The sequence below is a fragment of the Helianthus annuus genome, chromosome 16 (assembly GCF_002127325.2).
Source record: "Helianthus annuus cultivar XRQ/B chromosome 16, HanXRQr2.0-SUNRISE, whole genome shotgun sequence".
NCBI lineage: Eukaryota > Viridiplantae > Streptophyta > Magnoliopsida > Asterales > Asteraceae > Helianthus > Helianthus annuus.
In genome coordinates, this window is record NC_035448.2 from 53,830,869 (window position 1) to 53,838,296 (window position 7,428).

The following is a 7,428-nucleotide window of genomic DNA, read 5'->3' on the forward strand; positions in this document are numbered from 1 at the left end:
ACTGGCACCTTGGAAGGAATCGCGCTAACCTGGTGGAACGCGCAGGTGCAGATTCTTGGGTTGGCAGCTGCTAACGCCACCCCATGGAACGATTTTAAGGAACTCATCAAGCGTGAGTATTGTACGCGTGAAGATATTCACAAGCTGGAAGACGAGCTATATAATCTGAAAATGGTTGGGTCAGAGATCGAAGCTTATACTAAACGGTCGAACGAGCTGGCCGTTCTGTGTCCTACTATGGTGGACCCTCCATACAAGCGCATTGAGTTGTATCTCAAGGGATTGGCGCCAGAGATTCAGAGCCACGTTACGTCGGCTAACCTCGAAAACATCCAAGAAATCCAACGCCTCGCTCATCGCATCACCGATCAGGCAGTGGATCAGAATCGCCTGCCTAAACGCATCAGCGCTGCTACTACTGCTACTACGTCTGCTACTACTGCTACTCCCAGTGACAATAAGCGAAAGTGGGAGGGGGATTCAAGCAAAGCATCAGCATCAGTCCAGTCCCAGGCTCAGCAACGAAAGACGGAAGGTTATCAAAGCCCCAGTCAGCACTTCTCGGGCAGTCACAAACAGGGAGGATATCGGGGAAATCTTCCGAAATGTAACAACTGCAACAAGCACCACAACGGCCAGTGTAACAGAGGTCGTTGTCAAAGATGCCTCAAGATGGGTCACGAGGCCAAAGACTGCAGGAGCCCTCGTCCTGCGAACCAGAACCAGAATCAGCAGCAGCCACACGCTCAGCAGAATCAACAACAGGGCAACAAGGGGTGCTATAATTGTGGTGCTGAAGGTCACATCAAGAGACACTGCCCACAGCTAAACAGGAACCAGAACAACAACAACAACAATCAGGGCAACGGGAACAACAACAACAACAACGGGGGAAACAACAACAACAATGGCAACGAGGCAAGAGGTCGAGTTTTCGTGTTAGGAGGAGGAGACGCAATGAACGCTAATTGAACTTATAACTTGTTTTGGGTTTTCATTATTATGTTTACGCTACTCAAACAAAGTTTGGTTTGAACATTAATCATGTTGGGTTTTATGAATTATTTTAACTACTATACTTTATGTTTGATATGATGAATGGTTTGATATTATTGGGCGCACCTGCCGTATTTATGGACCTTATGAACAGGGTGTGCAAACTCTACCTGGACGAATTGTCCTTGTCTCCATCGACGACATTCTGATCTACTCCAAGAGTCAGGAAGAACACGAGCAGCACTTACGTCTTATCTTGGAACTTTTCGGAAGGAGCAAACGTACGCCAAGTTTTCCAAATGCGACTTCTGGATACGTGAAGTCCACTCCTTAGGCCATGTAGTGAACAGGGATGCGATTCATGTCGATCCATCCAAGATAGATTCGATCAGGAACAGACCAGCACCGCGTACACCAACAGAGATACGCCAATTCTTGGGTTTGGCAGGTTACTACAGGTGATTTATCAAGGACTTCCCCAAGATCGCGCAGCCACTGGCTATGCTGACACAGGAAGGTGTCACCTACCGTTAGGGAGATTCCCAAGAGACCGCCTTTCAGTACCTTAAGGATAGGCTTTGCAGCACACCTATTCTCTCACTGCCGGAGGGCACAGATGACTTCGTGGTTTATGGTGATGCATCCATACAGGGTCTCGATGGTGTATTAACACAACGGGATAAGATTATTGCTTACGCTCTCGACAACTAAAGGATTCATGAACGGAACTACGCGACGCACGATTTAGAGCTGGGAGCTATTGTTTTCGGGCTTAAGATATGGCGACACTACCTGTACGGTACCAGGTGCACGATTTACACCGATCACAGGAGTCTCGAGCATATTCTTAAGCAAAAGGATTTGAACATGCGTCAACGGAGATGGGTTGAACTTCTAAACAACTATGAATGCGCCATCAAGTATCATCCAGGCAAGGCCAATGTTGTGGCTGATGCCCTCAGTCGGAAAGACACTCTACCTAAGCGCGTGCGAGCGCTACAGCTTACTATTCAGTTCAGACTTCCTGCACAGATACGAGCTGCTCAGTTAGAAGCACTGAAACCCGAAAACGTCAAGGCTGAAGCCCTACGCGGCTCACGACAACGATTAGGACAGAAGGCAGACGGCGCCTACTATGTGATGGGGCGTATTTGGGTCCCACTTTACGACGGTCTACGCGAACTTGTGAGGGATGAAGCTCACAAGTCTCGCTACTCGGTACATCCAGGGTCGGATAGAAGGTACCACGACATCAGCACTACTTCTTGGTGGCCTAGTATGAAGGCCCACATCGCTACGCACGTTGGAAAATGCTTAACCTGTGTGAGAGTCAAGGTTGAAAAATCAGAAACCAGCTGGCCTACTTCAGCAGCCCAGGATACCACAGTGGAAATGGGAAGAAATTTCCATGGACTTCGTTACAGGCTTACCTAGATCCCAGCGGGGAAACGACACCATATGGGTCATAGTTGATCGACTCACCAAGTCTGCACACTTCCTACCGATTAAGGAAACGGATAAGTTCTCCACTCTCGCAGACGTTTACCTCAAGGAAATTGTTTCGAGGCACGGAGTGCCCACATCCATTATTTTGGATCGCGACGCACGATTCACGTCAGAACTATGGCAAGCGATGCATAAATCTTTCGGCTCAAGGTTAGACATGAGCACAGCATATCATCCTCAGACGGATGGACAGTCTAAGCGTACGATTCAAACACTTGAAGACATGCTTAGAGCATGCGTTATCGATTTCGGCAACGGCTGGGAAAAGCATCTCCCTTTGGTGGGGTTCTCGTATAATGATAGTTATCACACCAGCATTCAAGCCACTCCATTCGAGGCATTGTACGGGCGTAAATGCCGGTCACCTCTCTGTTGGGCAGAGGTGGGGGATAGTCAGATTACGGGTCCAGAGTTTGTAGTGGACGCCACAGAAAAGATTGCACAAATACGACAACGCATGGCGGCAGCACGCGACCGTCAGTAAGCCTACGCGGACAAGCGTAGAAAGCCTTTGGAATTTCAGGTCGGGGACCGAGTATTGTTGAAAGTTTCACCCTGGAAGGGTGTGGTACGTTTTGGGAAACGGGGCAAACTAAATCCGCGGTACGTCGGACCATTCGAAATCTTAGAAAAGATTGGCAAAGTAGCCTACAGACTGAACCTACCAGCTGAACTCGGTGCAGTTCACAATGTATTTCACGTGTCGAATCTGAAGAAATGCCTATCAGATGAGACCCTCATCATTCCTTTTAAGGAGCTCACTATCGACGAGCGGTTGCAGTTCGTCGAGGAACCAGTTGAAATCACGGACCGGGATGTTAAGGTCCTCAAACACAAGAGAATCCCTCTTGTCCGAGTTCGTTGGAACTCCAAACGTGGCCCAGAGTACACCTGGGAACGCGAAGACCAGATGACAGAAAAGTATCCCCAGTTATTCGAAACCAATGCATCCACTTCTGAGGCTGAAGCTACTACTACTGAATTTCGGGACGAAATTCCAAATCAACGGGGGGATGATGTGACACCCCAGGAAAACCAGTGAACGATGTAACTCACCTAGCTTCCTCAGTGAGTGCGTACCAAATTTCGGGACGAAATTTCTTTCAAGTTGGGGATAATGTGACAACTCGAGTTTCTGACTTTCACTTTCGCATTAAATGCGCGTTGACTTTGACTGTTTAGTAGTTGACTTGTTGGACTTGAAATTGTACGCGTTGTATCTTAATGAAACGTATTGTCATGTTGCCTGTATGTGATTACTTGCTGTAATAGAAAATAATATTATAAATATTATTAGAAACACTTAGTCTAGATCACGAAACGTGACATACAGTTCGAAGGATTCGAAGGAACACGAAAGATAACTTTCGATTCGAAGGATCAACCTTCGGTTTAAAGGTTCTCGAAACATATCCTTCGAGCTCGAAACGTATCCTTCGACCAAGGATTTTATCCTTCGATATCTTTCGGCCCAGTCCTTCTAGTGGGCTTGGCCCACTTCGGTGATATGATTTAAATACGTGAATACATGTAAACAGGGGGTTATTTTCTGAAAAACCCTAGTTCCCTTGCGTGTGTGCGTGACGGCATAGCAAACCTATTCTCTGTTCGAAGGATTTCCGTTCCGTAATCCAGATTTCCGGTTAGTATGTGATGTTATTATGTTAATAGATGATGCTTTGAGTATACATAACTTCATGATTTATCGATTGTCTTGCAATATATTGTTTGTATATTAACCGAATATGTATGTTAATCGGACATGAATGCTAATCGAATATGTATGCTAATCAATATGGTTGTTGATCGGATGTGTATGTTAATCGGATCTGTGTGATGATGTTTAATGATAATGTTTGATGGATCGGCTGTGATTATATGCGATTCGGGGTTATTATTGTTCATGGAACCGGATAATATGATTAAGTGCTAGTATTGTTCATGTGGTTAGATTAGGGTTCATTAGGCTTAATATGAAACTCCCTGTTTGATCGATTCTGAAGTAATTGAATGCTGAATTTGTGTTAATTGATAATTGGATAAAACTTGGAAACTTGTAACGTAACTGATATCTATCGAAAGATATCAGTTACTCGAAACATAGTTGTAACCGAAAGATGCTAGTTGTTCGAAACATAGCTTGGACCGAAGGATAACATTGACCGAAAGATAGTAGTTAGTCGAAACATAGTGACAACCGAAAGATAGGTTGACTGAAGGATAACATTGGTTCGAAACATAACTTTGGTCCGAAAGATAACTGTGTATCGAAAGACGTGTCGAAACATAATTGCGACAATTGTGATAACTGTTAGACCGAAGGATGAGCAATGAATCGAAGGATGGGTGGTGTGAATCGAATGATAGCTTATGATTTAATGTGAAATACTACGTGTTGTGCCGTTATGCAAACTGACTGTTCTGTGAACATTTAACTTGCATGCGTATCGTTGTGAACATGAACTGATTTGTTATACGTGCATACAATAGGACGTGATTAATTACTTGTGAGTGCATAACCTAGCATACCGAGCAAACCAAGGTGAGTTCACACTCCTACTAAGGCATGGGATTCCCGGGTCGTGGGAATGGGTTAAAGGTTTCAATTGACATAAACGTACAAACGCTTTTCCTAGACTATCACCTATCATAGTCCTCGGATGTCAGGACGGTTCCGTAGGTTGGGATAACACCTACGTGGTCATATACTAATTCCGTAGGTTGGGATAACACCTACGTGGTTCCGTAGGTTGGATAACACCTACGTGGTCATATGCCATTACTGCCTCGGATGTCAGGCACGCACGTAAAACCTACGTGTACGCATTACTTACTTCTTCCGTAGGTTGGGATAACACCTACGTGGTCATATACTAATTACTATCCTCGATGCAAAGGATACGTGCTACGCACACCTCATACGCGCTACTGTTCTCGGACGAAGAACAGGGATAATACGAATAGTCTAGTGGTCACATAACATGGGAAGCCCCCACCTATACAACTTACTATCGGCCCAGTAGAGCCAACCTGTACTTACTGTTACGTACTTATTTACTGTGAACTCGCTCAACTATTTTGTTGATCCTTTCTTTTACATGCCTTGCAGATCGTTAGGTACTGGGAGCTTGCACTGGAGGCGCGGACGTTGTGGACTTGGATCGTGAACGTCATATGAAACCCATATGATACTTGATACACATTTACATTGGATATTTTTATATATACGCTTCCGCTAAACATTGATAACTGACTTATGTTTTGGAAACACCTTTCATATGGATTTGTTTTGAATTATATTGCAATTACTTCTACTTTATACATTGTTCTATATGATTGGTGGCTTGATCCTGGTCAGTCACGCTCCCAAGCGGTGATACTCCGCGTGTGGATTTTTGGGGGTGTGACAGAGTACGAAAACCGGAAATGGATACATAATTCAGTGCAACATAGCTCTCAACCTTCCAGAAGGTCAAAGCTTTTCTGAAGACACTGCTAAAGACCACATGGCACTTCTGGGTTCAGTTCTGTTATCTTATGAAGGTCTTGTTGCTGGTCGGATTGGAAATCCTATGCTCACCAAAGAGGATTACGACCAAATAGACGCCGAGGAAATGGAAATTATGGATATCAAATGGTGTCTTGCAAGTGTTCTTCGTCGGGCTGAGAAATTCAAAACCATTACCGGGAGAAATGACTTTCTTGATGCACATGTTTCTACTTTAGGTTTTGACAAATCTAAAGTTACTTGTTTTCGATGCAGAGAGAAGGGCCATTTCAAGCGGGAGTGCAAAGGAAAAGAAGCTAGCGGAGCACAGAATCCATTTGGGAAAGATGATTACTACCGCAAAGCTATCTATCAACAAGTTGGTCAATCCCAAGAACCTCAGACAGCTCACGGAAGAAAGATTGAAGATCCCAAGAGAGCATGTTTGGTAGATTTCAGCTGGAGTGACTACATATCATCTGAAGCCACAGCAGAACGAGTTATCAATCAAGATGATGAGAAACTACCAGAGGGTTTCAGTTGGGATATGTTCGTAGATGAAAAGAGAGGTTTTAAAGCTTTCATTGCAAAGATCGTCCGAGAGCCAAATTTGTTTGCTACTTGGATGAGATCTATTGGAGAGAATGTGTCAAGTGGTGATGAAAAATCTGTGTCGTCTGATGATAGTTCAGATAGTACTGATGGAATTTCAGAACACTCTGGGGATATTTCAGATAATTCAGATGAAACTGTTCAAGAACAGGATGCTGTATTTGACAAAACACCATCGGATTCTGATGTATCAGATGGTGATTCTGATAAGTCTGTACATTTTGATCGATCACCTGATCTAAGCAGCAGTGATGATGAGGAAGAGAAACATATAAATATTGCAAAATCTCAATTGTCTCCTAATAGTTTTCATTTCTATTTTGCAGAAAAAATGGAGAAACTAGCGGAGGAACGAGCTGAAAAAGATAAACAATCTGAATCTGAAGGTGAATTTCAGAATGTTGAAAGTGTTGCTGAGAAGATTACTGAAACTGTGAAAGAAGAAAAGGTGATCGAAGTGGAAAAGGTGATCGAAGTCGAGAGAGTGGTAGAAGTTGTGAAAACAGTCGAAGTTGAAAAAATTGTTGAAGTCATCAAGCCCTGTGAGAAGTGTCTAGAAGCTTGCAAAGAATGTGCAGCAAAAGATGACATCATAGCTGAGTACGATAAAAAGAAAGAGCAGTTATTGTTCAATCTCAATTATGTGAAGGAATCTTACGACGTGTTGAACAAACCAGTAACTGGCCTTCAAAAGACAAACACAGAAAGAGAACAGGCGCTGACGATGATGAATGCAACTTTAATGTCGAAGCAAAAAGCTATAAATTTCTACATTGAAGAAAGTGCCAAATGGAAGCAAGAGTTGGGGAAAGAAAAGATTGAAAATG